Genomic DNA, 13,688 nt, shown 5'->3' with positions numbered 1-13,688 from the left:
AACCCTTTTATTGCCTAATAACAAGCTTGTCTTCTTTTTCTACAAGAACTCTCCCCAGAGGGCAGAGATTTAAATTCAGAACAATTGAGCAATCTCTGAGAAACTTTATTATTTTTTAACTTTACCTCCTAGAAAATGACTTCACTGTTGAATGAAAGGACCAAAAGAGGAAAACTTTGCTTTGAGTACATTTTAGAATTTGTGCTTAGACTTCAAGTTTCATGGTGTCATGTTCCTACGTTAGACATTTGAAACAAACCATCAAAAGTGCAATTTGTTCCAAAGTGTTAGTTATCATTTTCAAAGTTCAGCAGGTATTTAAAAATCACTTCAAAGGTGACTTTTAGTTGTGTAGCTTGTGAAAATGATTTCATAACAGAGAGAGGTTAAAGAGATAACATCAAATACTCAAGTGTCATGCACATGCAATCTGAGGTACACAAACGTACACGCATTCACGTGCGCACACGCCTGACCTACTTTATGAGCCTTGATCTGTGTACTTGGAGTCATAATTGAGCTTTCTTCCCATTTTAGATTTCCTCTCCTTTTCTCCTGATTCCAAGTGCTACCCTAAAAGAGAAATGGGTATGTGTCTAGGATCTCTTTGTGCCTGAAAGCTACTTCTCTTTTTGAACTTCTAGAATAAGTATGTAGCGAGATGTGAAAATCAGTAACAGGTTCTAAGGCAGTATGACTGCAACTGGAAAACAGAAAGCTTGTTGCTTTTATTGTCCCATGGAAGTTCAGTTCTGTATCGATGCCAGGGGTAGTTCTGGTTTTTTTCCAATTGCCTACAGTGGTCTTCCGAGCCAAACTAACATCTAGGGCTTGGCTAGCAAGGCATGTTGTGAAAGAAGACAATTGAGAAAGATCTTTTGTCCCCTCGGAAAGTCAAGTGGTTGGTTGAAGTAACCATTCCTGTGATTCAGGCAGTCCCTTCCCCTTACTTGAAAGAGAAAGAACAATTTTACTCTTGCAATGCCAGGAGGATTACCGTAGCTAGTGAGTGTTGGTATCTTCTGAAAGGAAAAATATGAGATGTTGAGGAGGGAATGGCAAGTGAGAAATTGGGTATTTCTTTTGGTGTGGGAGCCTTCTCTTGGACTCTTGGGAGCTCCTTGTTGACTAAACCGTGACGTTGATGCTCATTTCTTCGTGGACCTTTGTGTACTCTTTCTTCCAGTTCTTTTGGGACTTGGAGTTAAATCAAGATATGTTTATGAATTTCTTTGAGCATCTTTCTTTTAATGTTCTCTTTTTTTGAGTCTTCTGAAAAGATAGTAAATGATAATAATGATCCTTGTCAGGTTACTTGGGGTCAAGCATTAGAAGTCTTGGAGCTCTTTACCGTACCAATTTATACTAAGTTTCTAACTCTGAATTAAAATTCTAAACCTATCTGTAGGGTCTTTGTTAGGGCTCCATTTTACCACACTACTTCCTACCAGATTTTTCCCCCTCCACATGTCCTGGGAATTCTAGGACTCTAATGAGCTACCTGAGGTTCCTCAGGGCTTCATGCTCCCATATGCTGTGTTTTGATAAGCTGTGTCCTCTGCTGAGAATGGCTCTTCACCTCTCCTTTTTCTACAGTCTCTACCAGCCTTCTTTCATTAACTCCTTCAAAACTTAACCCAAGAGGTACATGTTCTGGAAAGCCTTTCTTGATGGCCCTGCCTCTCCAGCCCTAGCCAGTTAGATGACTTTCCTCTGATCCTGTTAAAACCCAGTGCTTCCTTCTATTAAGTGTGTTACCAGCTTATATTTGTATGGTTTCTTGTCTCTTTGCCATGTGCTTAAGCAAAGGCTCAGCCTTTTACTTCTGCCCCTAATATCTGTGCAGAGCACATTCTAACTGCTAGAGTTTACATGGAATAGATGAGTAATGGATAAATGGGTGAAAAATTGGCACAGGCTATTTTTAAGAGAAAGGAATCCAGTCATGTGACTGAGCGTGCGAAGAGACTAGAAATTCACTTTTTGAGCAATTTTGACTTGAGCATCTATTATATGCACTTCATACTGGCTAGTCTCTTAAGGCACATCAGTAGACAAAGACTCATGCCCTTGTAGAGCACACGTTGTGCTTGCATTCTAACAGAGTACTGGGAAGGATGACCACAAATATAATAAATAATTACATAACATGTAGAGTGAGGAACAATGAGGAGGTCAGAGTGGCTGGAGCAGAATTACTGAAGGGTAAGGTAGTCAGAGGGGCTGAGAGAGGTGGGCAGAGGAGGGATTGTTGCAGGTGAAGATATCATAGGGTCTCGTGTACCATGGAAGGATATTGGCTTTGATTATGAGAGATGGAGAGCCATTGCAGTGCTTTGAGCCTAGAAGTGGCATGATCATTATAAGTTTTAAAAGGAACATTCTTGAGGCACCTGAGTGGCTCATTTGGTTGAGTGTCTGCCTTTAGCTCAGGTCATGATCCCAGGATCCTGAGATCAGGTCCTGTGTTGGGCTCCCTCCTCAGTGGGGAGCCTGCTTCTCCCTCTGTTCCTCCTTCTCTCTCTCCATCTCAAATAAATAAATAAAGTCTTAATAAATAGATGGAGGGATGGATGGTTGGTTGGATGGTTGGACCACTTTTTCAAAGATGATAGTAGATTTTAAGGGGCAGGTATAGAAGCAAGGGGGCCACCACCTGCAATCCAAGTAAGAGATGGTGGTGGTTTGGGTGTAAGTGGTAGCAGTGGAGGTGGAAAAAAGTGGTTACATTCTATATTTTGAAGGCAGAGCCAACAGATTTAAGATGGTCATGAGAGAGAGAAATGGATAATTGCAAGGTCTGGGGATCTGAGCAACTGGCACAGTGGAGCCACCATCACCCGAGATGCAGAAATTTATGAGCGTGGTCAGATTTTTGTTTTTGGCTTGGGGTTGTGGAGTTAGGGGCACTAGTAGCTCAGTTTTAGATGTTTAAGTAAACGATCCTAATTAGACATTCAAGTGGAGATGTCAAGTGAGCAGTTAGATATGAGTCTGGAGTTCAGGAGAGGGGTGGACTGGAAATACATTCTTGAGAATCATCTACCAATAACTGGATGGTTTGTAGAATCAGGAGAACATTTGAAATCACTAAGGGTCACATGAATGAGTGTCAAGAATAGGATAAGAACTGAACCGTGGGGCACTCTGTCACAGTAAGAGGACACTGAGAAGGGGCAGCCAACGAGGTAGGAAAACCAAGAAAATATGGTGGCCCAGAGACTGTGTGGCAGGAGACAGAGTGACCAGGTGTGTCAGTCGCACCTAATCTGACTAGTAAAATGAGGACAGATCACTGAGCGCTGACTTAGTAACACAGGTGTTACAGGCCACCTTGGTGAGAGTCCTTGTTGTGGAGCGCTGGGCTGGAAACCCTATCAGAGTGCCACAGCCCCAGAGTGGAGTCCACCCCCTGGCTGAAGAAAGAGTCAGTTATTTCAGATCATTGAGGATACAGAAGAACCCAGGTAGGGTCATCGTCCCTACTGATCAATTGTTTATAAGCATTTCCCAAGAAACATCTTTTTACATATATGTGATTATAGTCTGGGCAAGAAAAACAGGGCAAAATAAAATTTTCTTTCCTTTTTGTTTTTTTGTTTGCATTATTGTAAGGGGGAAAATCTATAAGTAAATGTTTTTACTCCAAACGTGAGTAAACTATAAAAGCTAAAGGCTTACTGATTCACTTCTTCATGAATTCGTCTGATTCATTTTATTCCCTTGTCATCTATTTTTGATGGCTTTTTTCCACTTATAAATTGAAATTTAGTTCCACACCCGTGACACAATTACTTCTGTACGTTTGGCCCAGTTTCTTAACCCAGAGACATTTTCCTCTTCAGTGAGTGCTGTGAATTTTTTTTTAAGTAGTTCATTGTCCTCTTAGAGTTTTATTTAGGGACCGATTATTTTTTTTCATATTCCTTTTCAAAATTATTGTCGAACGGTGGGAGAGGAGGGCACCAGTAATGATAAGGAAGAAAGAATGCCTTCTTTGCGTTGAATTGCTCAAATTTCATTCTAATTATAAAATATTGTCAAGCTCATTCTTGTGGGTTGGGCAGCCTGTCCCAATCCTTTCTAGAAGAGGACTCGGACATCTAAGCCAGATCTGTACCCAGGAGAGAACGTTGCCTGCTCTGGGATCTGCTCTCTCCTGATACTGCATTTCTGTCTTCCAAGACTCCAATCAAGTCCTGCTCATTCCATGGAGCCTCCTCTGCTTCTCCTGGCTCTAGGTAGTGTGGGTTTCCTCTCAATCACTGTCCTGCCTACTGCCTTTAGCCCTTATGTTGTTGTTGATGGTGTGTGTTTAGGGGTGGGCTGGGGAGGTAGTGTTATCATAATGGTTAAAAAGCACAGCCTCCACAGACTGGTAAAAACTGCATTTCAGACCTAGCCTTTCCACTTCCCAGTTCTGTGATTTTAGGCCAATGTCTTAATCTTTGAGTGTCTTGGTCTTTTCACCTGTTAAATGGGTATAACTCCTACCTCAAAAGTAGTAAAAATTAGAGGGGACAAGGCATGCAAAATTATTGACCAGGAAACTGGTGACCTAAATAAACGGGAATCTGAAAAATATGTGTAATGTATGAACTAAGCATCTGTCTCTATGGCACATTTCCTGGAAGAAAGGGATACTGACTTAGGTAGCTTTCCTAATACCATTTTTTAACTATGGAAAACTCAGTGTTTATTACTGACAATAGTTGGTGTTTGGGAAATGGTGGTCGGGGTAGGGGGATGCATGCTCATGGAAATATGTTCTGCGTGTCATAGTGTATTTCGTTGCTGCCCATCAGTGGGTGCGTTAGGTTTTAGGAAACCTTTTAGACTCAGACTCTTACAGTGCACAGTCTACGGAAGTGATGTTACAAATTTTATGGTATAGGAAGTCAGTAAGTTTTCCTTTTAGTTTTCCTAACACTCATGAAAATTGCTGAGTTTCTTCCTCTTCTTGACATTTCACAGCCCAGAATACAGAAAGCTGCTTTTTCACACAGTCTATCAAATGCTGTATAATTAGGAGAGGAGCTTAGATGACTTTTAAGTAAACTATCATAAGCCAGGTATTTTAATAATGTGAAAAAAGATGAGAGGAAATAGCCAAATGGGCTAAAATACACACACTCTCTCTCTCTCTCTCTTCCTGGTGATAAAGCAGAGAAACTTTAGAAAATTCTAACAAGCAAAAAAAGTACACTGAGATGCCACTGTTTATACTCCCATGTATATCATCCTGGGCTTTGTCTGTGATAGAATTTGTGTATATAACTTTCATCCCAAAATGGCACTATACTGTAGAGTCAGCTCCATAAACTACTGTTTTTCATGTAATATACAGTGAATATTTTAAATATACTTCTGCATCATTTTACCCTCTGTGGCTGTACTGTGTTATAGTTAACCAACTATTTTTGGCTCTTTAGAACGTTTCCAGTTTCTTCTCAGTTAAGTGTTTTGATGTATGTCAGAACAACTTTTGAAACTCAAAGACCCCCCCCCCCCTCAGAGTTTTCTTGGACATGCCAATATTAAATAGCAGATATGTTCATTTCAATTAAATTTTGTCCACTTTTAAAACATTCTTTTCCAAGTCCATTTTGAGTGATTTATTTAGTAGTAATATTTGGAGCCCCTTTGTGTGACTGGGGGAAAAAAGTATAGTTCCCTGGAAATATTGTGTTTTTCAGATTTTTTTTTATAAATCTGCAACAGCTTTTTCCTCATTCAATCCAAACTAGAGAGTTATGAAATGTCACCAGGAAAATGTTGCCCTGAGGTTTTTATCTCCTTAACTAGAATGATCTTTAATTGAGAGTTAGTAGGGTCACCAGTAGGTAGGTTGTTACAGTTTGCTATTTCAGTGGAAGAAAGACTGAAACGTGAGGGATGGAGGGCAGGTGATGAAGGAGGAGACCAGTTAGATAGATATATGCCCCCACAGACTTAAGATCACCACTGTTTCCATCTTTCATACCTCTAGCAACTTGAGATCCCAATTTTCCAAGTTATTCGTGATAGCAAATATTACCTCCAGCTGCCCATTGAAAGTCTCAGAAATCTTGACATTAAAACTAGCATAGTTCTGTTTCATGCACCAAGAGATGACAAAAATCCTTATTACATCATGTTTGTCAGTATTAGGATTATAAAATATGGTCACCAAACTTCTAAGTCTTAGGAAAAGGAATAATAGAGATGACTTGATCGTTCATTTTGCAATAAATGTCTGACGAATACCTACGATGTAGCTAGCTGGCACTGGGCTAGGGACTGGAGTTACAAAGAGGGATGAGCAAGGCCTTAAGCTATCTAGATGGGATCCACATACATACAGATAAAAACCCAACAGTGCTTTGTAGTACTTTTTTTTGTGATATTTAATAGTCATATTTCCAAAATGGTACCGGAGTTCAGAGGAAGGGAGAAACAAAGGTGTTTTTAAAAGAAGCAACTCATTACCAGATTGGTAAGTGAAGAGGTATAACAAAAGACAGGGGGTCCACGAAAAGTGTCATGGATTCTGCAAAAGACAGTTTTATTCTGGGAATTTCCAGCAAACAAGAATTGTAATCCTCATGTAAAACAGTTCTTGAGTTAAGGTTTTAAATTTTCTTTACTAAAAATAATGTTTTCTCATTTTCCTGTATCTGACTTTTTAAAAACCTGATTATTTATTTATTCCTTTTTACAAAATTATTAAATCATTTTATCCTTAAAAAAGTAAATGAAATAGACATGGCTTAATAATATGTTCGTGTCACTACTTCCTATCCCAGTGACATACTTTTTTTCCTGCCTTGGATTTAATAGCTTAGAATTATGGCTGTTCGCAAAGAGAAAGATAGACTACACAAAGAATCTGTAGTTTAAATTATTGACTAAATTTTTTTGTGCTCTTAATACTTCAAAATACCATGTACATCAGTTGGTCTCAGCATTGGAAAAGCCTTGGGCTGTACATTCTGAGATTTGAAAAAAATAGATTCACAGTGGAAATGAACCAGAGGTTTAGACTAAATAGATATGTTGTAAGAGAACCATAATGATCTTATTTAAATATTTTCCACATTAAAGCAGGCATGTAGTACTGTTATGTTATAGCCATAATTTTTTTTAATAAATGAATTTGCATCCATCATATTTTTTTTTATTTCTCTATGGAATTTCACATACTAAACAATGCGAATACTTGAAGCAAATAATCTTTTGGAGTCCAGATTTGAATTAAACTTCTTCCAAGTATAATGATTCCTTTATTAATTTTGAGCTTGTTTTATAAGCAAGGATTTTTTTTTTTTTTTTTTTTTTTAGATTCGAGAAGCCCAATTAACAAAAAGTCTGGAGATTGATAAGTGGGGTGAATTTCTGATATGGTTGTAATGTTCACTGGGTAAATATTTCTTGCACACCTACTGTGGGCCTGACCTTGAGCTTTCATTAACAGTTTTATCTCTAGTTACTAATAGACATGTTAATTCCCTGGCTTCATGGAGTTTATATTATAGAGAAGGGAGGTAGACCCCTGCCCCCAGCCCGCCAGAAAGGCACATCCAGATAATGAAATCATTGCCAATTACAATAAAGATTGGGAAGGAAATACACCAGGGGTGGAGAATTTAAATGGTAGAGAAGCACCTGCCTGGGATAGGGGACGGGAAAAGACAGCATGAGCTGAGGATGGAAAGCAAGTAGGCAGCTGCTCTTACAAAGTCTTATAGGCCAAGATGAGGAGTTTGAATTTTATTTCAAATACAGTGAGAAAGGCATTAAAGGATTTTATACAAGGGACTGATCCAAATGGATTTTCTTGTATGATCATTCTCGCCTTGCGGGGAAGGAGCGCAGGGAGACCGGGAGGAGGCTATCATATGAGTCCGGGCCAAAGGTGCTGTTATTGGGGCTGAAGGATAGCCATGAGGATGGAGAGGAGAGGTGGTTCTCAGAAAGCAGCAGGACTTGGAGGAGGGCAGTGGGCAGGCGGGGGATGAGAGAGAAATCCAAAATTCTGCTGAGGGCACGTTATGTGTAACATGCTTCTGAGAAACCCAAAGGGAGCTGCCCACTAGATGTGTACGTGCAAAGCTAAAGAAAGGTCCGGGCTCTAGCTAAAACTATATTTGAGATGACCACACTTCCCATCAATATGTTGCTTTAATAGATTTTAAAGAAGCATTTGGAGCATAATCAATAATACTGAAGCTCTCTATCTACATAGTACATATCCTGTTCTTTGATTCAGTTGAGGGCACGTGCCAGTTGTGAAAAAGAATGAAGTCCTCTTTGGTGACTCTTCTATTATTCCAGAGGCCTTAGCATGACACACAAGACCTTTCCTGCAGAACCTTCCAGATTCCTGATGGTATCCCTAGATTTGCCCGATGACAAATAATTATTTCTGGAAGACACCATGTTGTCTCCCCTCCATGCCTTTGCAAATGGTGCTCCTGTGCCCTGGAACACTTCCAACTTTTTCTCCCTTGCTGTCTGCGAGGCATCATTTACAAAACAACCCTAAGGGGTAGGTACCACCTCCTCAGAGGAGCCTTCCCAGAGTCCAGGCTCCATGCCTCTTCCGTGTGCTCCTCTGAGGAACCTGTACCCACCCTTTCCAAGCACAGATTATACTGTTTTTTGACTGCCGGTTGGACCTTGTTCTCAAGCAGTACAGCTCCAGGCAGTACTCAAGGGCAGCGCTTCCTTGGAACACCTACCAGTGGTCTTGTACTTGGAAGGGCTTCTCTCTCTGGCCTTTGTCTGGCTGTGCCTCTTCTCCACAGCAAGTCTGAGAAGCCCAGAGATGTGCCCAGCTGAAGCCCATGTGATCCTTTCTCTGCCGTGCTCCAGGGAAACAGGACCCCACATTCCAGAATTCTCTGCACTAATGATGCTGAGCCCACTCTGAGGGCCTCTTTCCCAGGTCTCCTGAGGGACAACAGCCATGCCCCAGTGACAACACTCCAGGGTCTGAAGGATGGGGAGCAGGGTTGTCTACACATGTGCACATGGGCCCTTCAAATGTGGGACAGGACCACAGTGGAGAAGAGAAGGTGGTGGCAGGGCAGGGGTCAGGGGTTAGTCCTTTCTGGCTCAAGATGCCAAGGAGCCTGAAAATTCCAAATCTAAAGCCCACCCTTTTCACATCAGAGGAATTTAAAGTGGTGATGCTGGTGAGGGTGGAGGTACCTGTGGGCAGCAGGTGCCCAGCTTACTGGTAAATGAACAGGAACCTCACAGCACACCAGGTGCAGGCCCAGCCCCTGCACATGTGGGACAGGCCTCTCCTTAGACTGCCTGTGTTGGACATTGAGCCCTGCCTCCCTTCCAGCACCTGGCCCAGGCCCTGAACAAGCACCTCTGTGTTTCTGAGGGAATAATCCAGTCCTCCCTGGCTTATCTGACTTGTGATGAATCAGGGTGACTGGACATCCCGGAGCCTGCTGAGCTCCACTGCTCCTCCTTACTGGCTACCCTAGTGTTCAAGGCCCATCCTGATCAGCTGCCTGGGGCTGCAACCTGTACTGAGAGTAGGGCTCTACACCCACTATGTGTGGTTCTACAAAGGTGCAAACTGAAGAGCAAACGAAAGTACTTTGTAGCCCACAACAGCTGCTAAGCCTGGAATGTGCTGGTGCAAAGGGTCCTTTCTCTTGGCTGAATCTGCCCAGGGGAGATGTTTTTCTCATTTTTGACAGAGGTGGGCTTCTGCTAAGTCAGAAGGGGTGCTTTGTTGTCATTCAAATGAAAATGTCCTATACTTTCCAGGGTCCTGGCAGGGTAGAAAATGTGGGCAGCTCAGGCCCAAGCACTTCATTACTGTCAGGTTCATGAGATGCATAAGCTGTAAGCATTCCAAGTGCCAGAATGTTTTGAGTGATTGTCTCCATACCTGTATCTCCTTGCCCCTCCACCCATGTCCCAAACAGGAAGCTGTTGATCCAAGTCCCAAGTGTCCATGCCCATCCCTGGTGCTCACAGGCCTGTCTCGTTCAACACATGTGGCCACCACATAGATAGATGGATCCATAGGTAGGCCCAGCCATCACTTTATCCCAGATCCTTCTGTCTGACTTCCAATAAGGTGAATTGAAATTGTGTTTGGCAAAAGGGGGGGCAGGGGGGCGGGCAGGTGCTTTTCTTGAGCCAACACATAGCCCTGTGTATTTTGATGAAAATCCTCCAAGTGCAGCTCTCCAAGGGGAAACAGCCAGCCCAGGCAGGAGGGTGCCTGGAATTCCAGGGATATTTAGCCGTATTCACACTAGGGAAAAGGCACATATTTTTCCTGTTGGATTGCTGATAATCACAACATTGCTCCATCCTTCCTGGATCTCTTTTAGTTGGGCTGAACTTGGGGTTTATCCTGTTCCTGGATACTGAAAAAAGAGGGTATCTTTCGTTTTGAGGCATCAGTGCAACAGTGAACCTTGAGGCATCCTGCCAGGTGAGATTTGAAATATCCTAAAGCTGAAGATTTGGTATTTTGCCCCCCCCCCCCGCCCCACTTTCAAAACGATAGGAATTGAAATAGTTTAATAATAAGATTAAGAATCACTCCCTTGAACTGAATGTACCACTTACCAAGAAGTCTTTCCCAGAGCGGACAGATAAGCAAAAGTCTTGAATTATGTCTTCCCTTAAAAGTAAGGTTGTTTTTTGCAGACCAGAGTGCCGTGGGCACACCCAGGTGAGGTTTGCAGATGAAGGCACCTTACTCTAAGAGAAGCCCAATCTCAGCTCGAAGTCTCTCCTACTCAGAGTAGCTGCTGTACAGGGTCTTCATATTTTGCCTTGTGACTCATGCCATATTAAATTCTGATGGAATGAATGATGTTTGTCCCAGAGTATTAGAGCTCTTAATATGTTGTGCCATTCTAGAGGCAGTGAGGAGGTAGAGAGCAGTCAGCAAGTGGGCATCACAAAAAACAGATGAGAAGAAGATGCTCCAAGAGGTGAATGGTGGGCCTCTCTGGGTGGGGAGACCGTTGGCCACTTTTACATTCTTTGTGATTTTGTGGGTCAATCCAATATTTCTACGGTAGATGTGAGCTGTACTTAGGATCATGTTTTGAAAATTATTCCAAAGGAGAATCCACTTTAAAGAAACTAAGAAGATCTTGTGTGAAGTGGATCTAACACAAGAAGAGAAGGGCAGAAAGCAAAAAGAGAAAAGCAAGATACCTCCTTGAAGTATGAAGTATTTGGGATGCCAAGTTGATCACTATCCTTGTTTTTCATCTTATTCTATCATTCTAAAAAAAAAAAAAACACAAAAACAAAAACAACAACAACCTGAACATTGATTTATCATCCAGTGCTCAAAGGGAGAGGAAGAAAACATTTATTAAGCATTGACTTAACGGGTCAGGACCAATGATAAGACATCCTGTCTGCCCTCCAGCTGGCGGGTCTAAGAAGCGTAGTGGACAGACTCATAGACACGTTCATTCAACTTTCGAGTCTGTCCGTGTGCCATGCACTGTGCTATGTTTTGGGATTTACACGTAAATAGGGCGAGGTGATTGCCCTGAAAGCAATGGATGGTGATGGCAGTTTGGTGAGTCAGTGTCATGATAGGGGCAGGCTCAGGGCACCCCAGGAGCATGGAAGAGAAACAGTGAACCCTGATTTGGGAGGGTTGGGGTGGGCTTGTAGAAGGAAGTGGTGCTTGAGCTACATCTTGAGGATGAGGAACACCTGGCCAGGGAGAGGGCCAGTGGCGTGTCAGGCACCACAGTGAATGCAAAGGCAGGCATCTGGCCACCAGAAGTCATCCCATATGGGCCACCTGAAGTCATCCCATATGGCCGCAACTGTGGGGGATGGGGGTGGCAGTGGGGAGAGATGTATGAGAGACCCCGTCAGGAGAGGTCATGTGCTCTGCCAAAGACTTTGAGTTCTGCCCCGAAGCAGTAGGGAAGCCACTGCAGCATTTTAAAGAAGGAGCGTGGCATAGACAGATTTGCATCATAGAAAGGGTCCCTGTAGCCATATTGTGCCTCAGCCAGGCTGACTAATGAGGCTGAGGCAGTGATTTGTGCAAGGAACCCTGGGGTCTCCATTAAGATGGTAGCAGGGAAAATGCCAAGAAAGGATCAGAACCAAAGATAACCATTGAGGAGATTAGAGAACTTGATTGATGGACTAGGATGGGGGGGGGGGTGTTAAGGAGGACTGGGATGGCCCGTTGATTTGGGGCTTGGATCACCAGGTGGAAGACAGTAGCATTCTCCCAGTGAGGCAGGATATGAGAAATTGCAGCTGGAGCTTATGGGATTTATGGAGCCCGTAAGATGCTGTAGGGCCCCTGCAAGCAACTGAAAATTAATACAGATCTGGAGCTCAAGAAGGTTATCTGGGATCCAGTGTTAGTTGGGAGTCATCATAGGTTGGTTGCATTTGAAGCCGCTGGGAATGGATGAGATTATTCAGAAGGAATGAGAAGAAAAAATACAGAACACCCTGTAGATCATGAATCATTAATAGGGAGCCTGCCAAAGAGATAGACATCCATTTGGGCAGGTAGGGGAAGCCAGGAAAAGTGGAATCCGTGCTCATGCTCGCTCTCAGGGCTGCCATCATGGACAGAAGGGCAAAGGGCAAATGACAGGTGCCAGAAATGCCCAAGCCTACTATGTCTGCCTCTTTCACAGATGTCCCAGGACATCACCATCCCCCAACCTCTCGTTTCCAGAACATCTGGGAATACAAGTTTCTCTTGTTTCTCTAACTTGGCACATTGCCTCCCCAAACAGAATCCGGGCTATGTTAGTAAAGAACGTCAGGAAAGGGACTTAGGGTAAGTGGCTGGTAGTGTTGGCCAAGCCAAGGGAGCCAAGAGAATAGGGGCCCTCAGTGAAGGAGGTCTGGTCATTGGTCACTCCACAGACATTTCAGGGACACTGTATATAGGACACTGTCAGGTCAAGGCTTTGGAGATGTCCACGAAGATCATGAAAGATCACTTCTGCCTCTAGAAATGAAGGCAGGCAGTGCGCACCTGTCTCTAGAAGATTCGACCCCAAGTGTAGGGGGAGTGAGACAAGGCTGTGGCCAGGGGCAGGACGTGGAGGGTCCCAGGAGAGATTGAGCATGCTCCTGCCCCCAAGGTGAAAGCCAAGGTGAACTCTGGGATGATGGAGAATGGGGGCTCCAGGCAGGGGCATGCTAGAAGAAACCTGAGACACACTGTGGCTATGCAACAGACAGAAGGCTGGGGTCACCTGTGCTCCGGAGTTCACGGGTAGGAAAGGCAGCCAGTGGAGGGACCTGTCGTCCCTCTGGGAAGCAGGAGGCGAGCTGCCAAGATGGCAAGGAGGGGGTGTAAGGAGATAAATGGAAGTGGTTAGGAGCCGGGCTTTGGAAGTGAGCAGCCTGTGTGCTTGCAATCCTGGTTCTGCTACTCACTTGCTGTGTGAGCCTGGGCATGTTATGTAACATCTCTGTGCTTCTGCCCCCTCGGCTGGAAAAATGTGGATAATAACAGAAACCTGTTTCCAGGAAGTGTTGGGCGACTCGAATGGGTGAACTCAGGCAGCACTTAACACGTGTGCTTGGCACAAGACACGCTCCGTACAGATTAGCTTTAATAATCATCATGGATGGGACTGAGGACAAATGCGGCCTGGAGCCCCAGAAACCCCAGAGTGTAAGTGGTTGGCAGAGGGTTAGCAAGGCCCAGC

General features: G+C 43.5%; 1 protein-coding gene across 2 annotated transcripts in view; it reads left to right on the top strand.

The window, feature by feature from the left end:
* The window catches only part of PIP5K1B (phosphatidylinositol-4-phosphate 5-kinase type 1 beta), a 304,219-nt gene that overhangs the window by 87,593 nt on the left and 202,938 nt on the right, over positions 1–13,688 (top strand). Inside the window, exon 1 of one of the 2 annotated variants that reach the window (XM_041743956.1) lies at positions 4,090–4,241. The exons of the other annotated variant lie outside the window; for it this stretch is intronic. The gene's annotated coding sequence lies outside the window, so the exon portion shown is untranslated. Of the gene's footprint in view, positions 1–4,089; positions 4,242–13,688 lie in introns of those variants that run through there. 2 annotated transcript variants of the gene reach the window in all.

This window comes from Vulpes lagopus, chromosome 2 (assembly GCF_018345385.1).
Source record: "Vulpes lagopus strain Blue_001 chromosome 2, ASM1834538v1, whole genome shotgun sequence".
In the NCBI taxonomy this organism is placed as follows: Eukaryota; Metazoa; Chordata; class Mammalia; order Carnivora; family Canidae; genus Vulpes; species Vulpes lagopus.
This window is presented reverse-complemented; position numbering and strand designations above follow the sequence as displayed.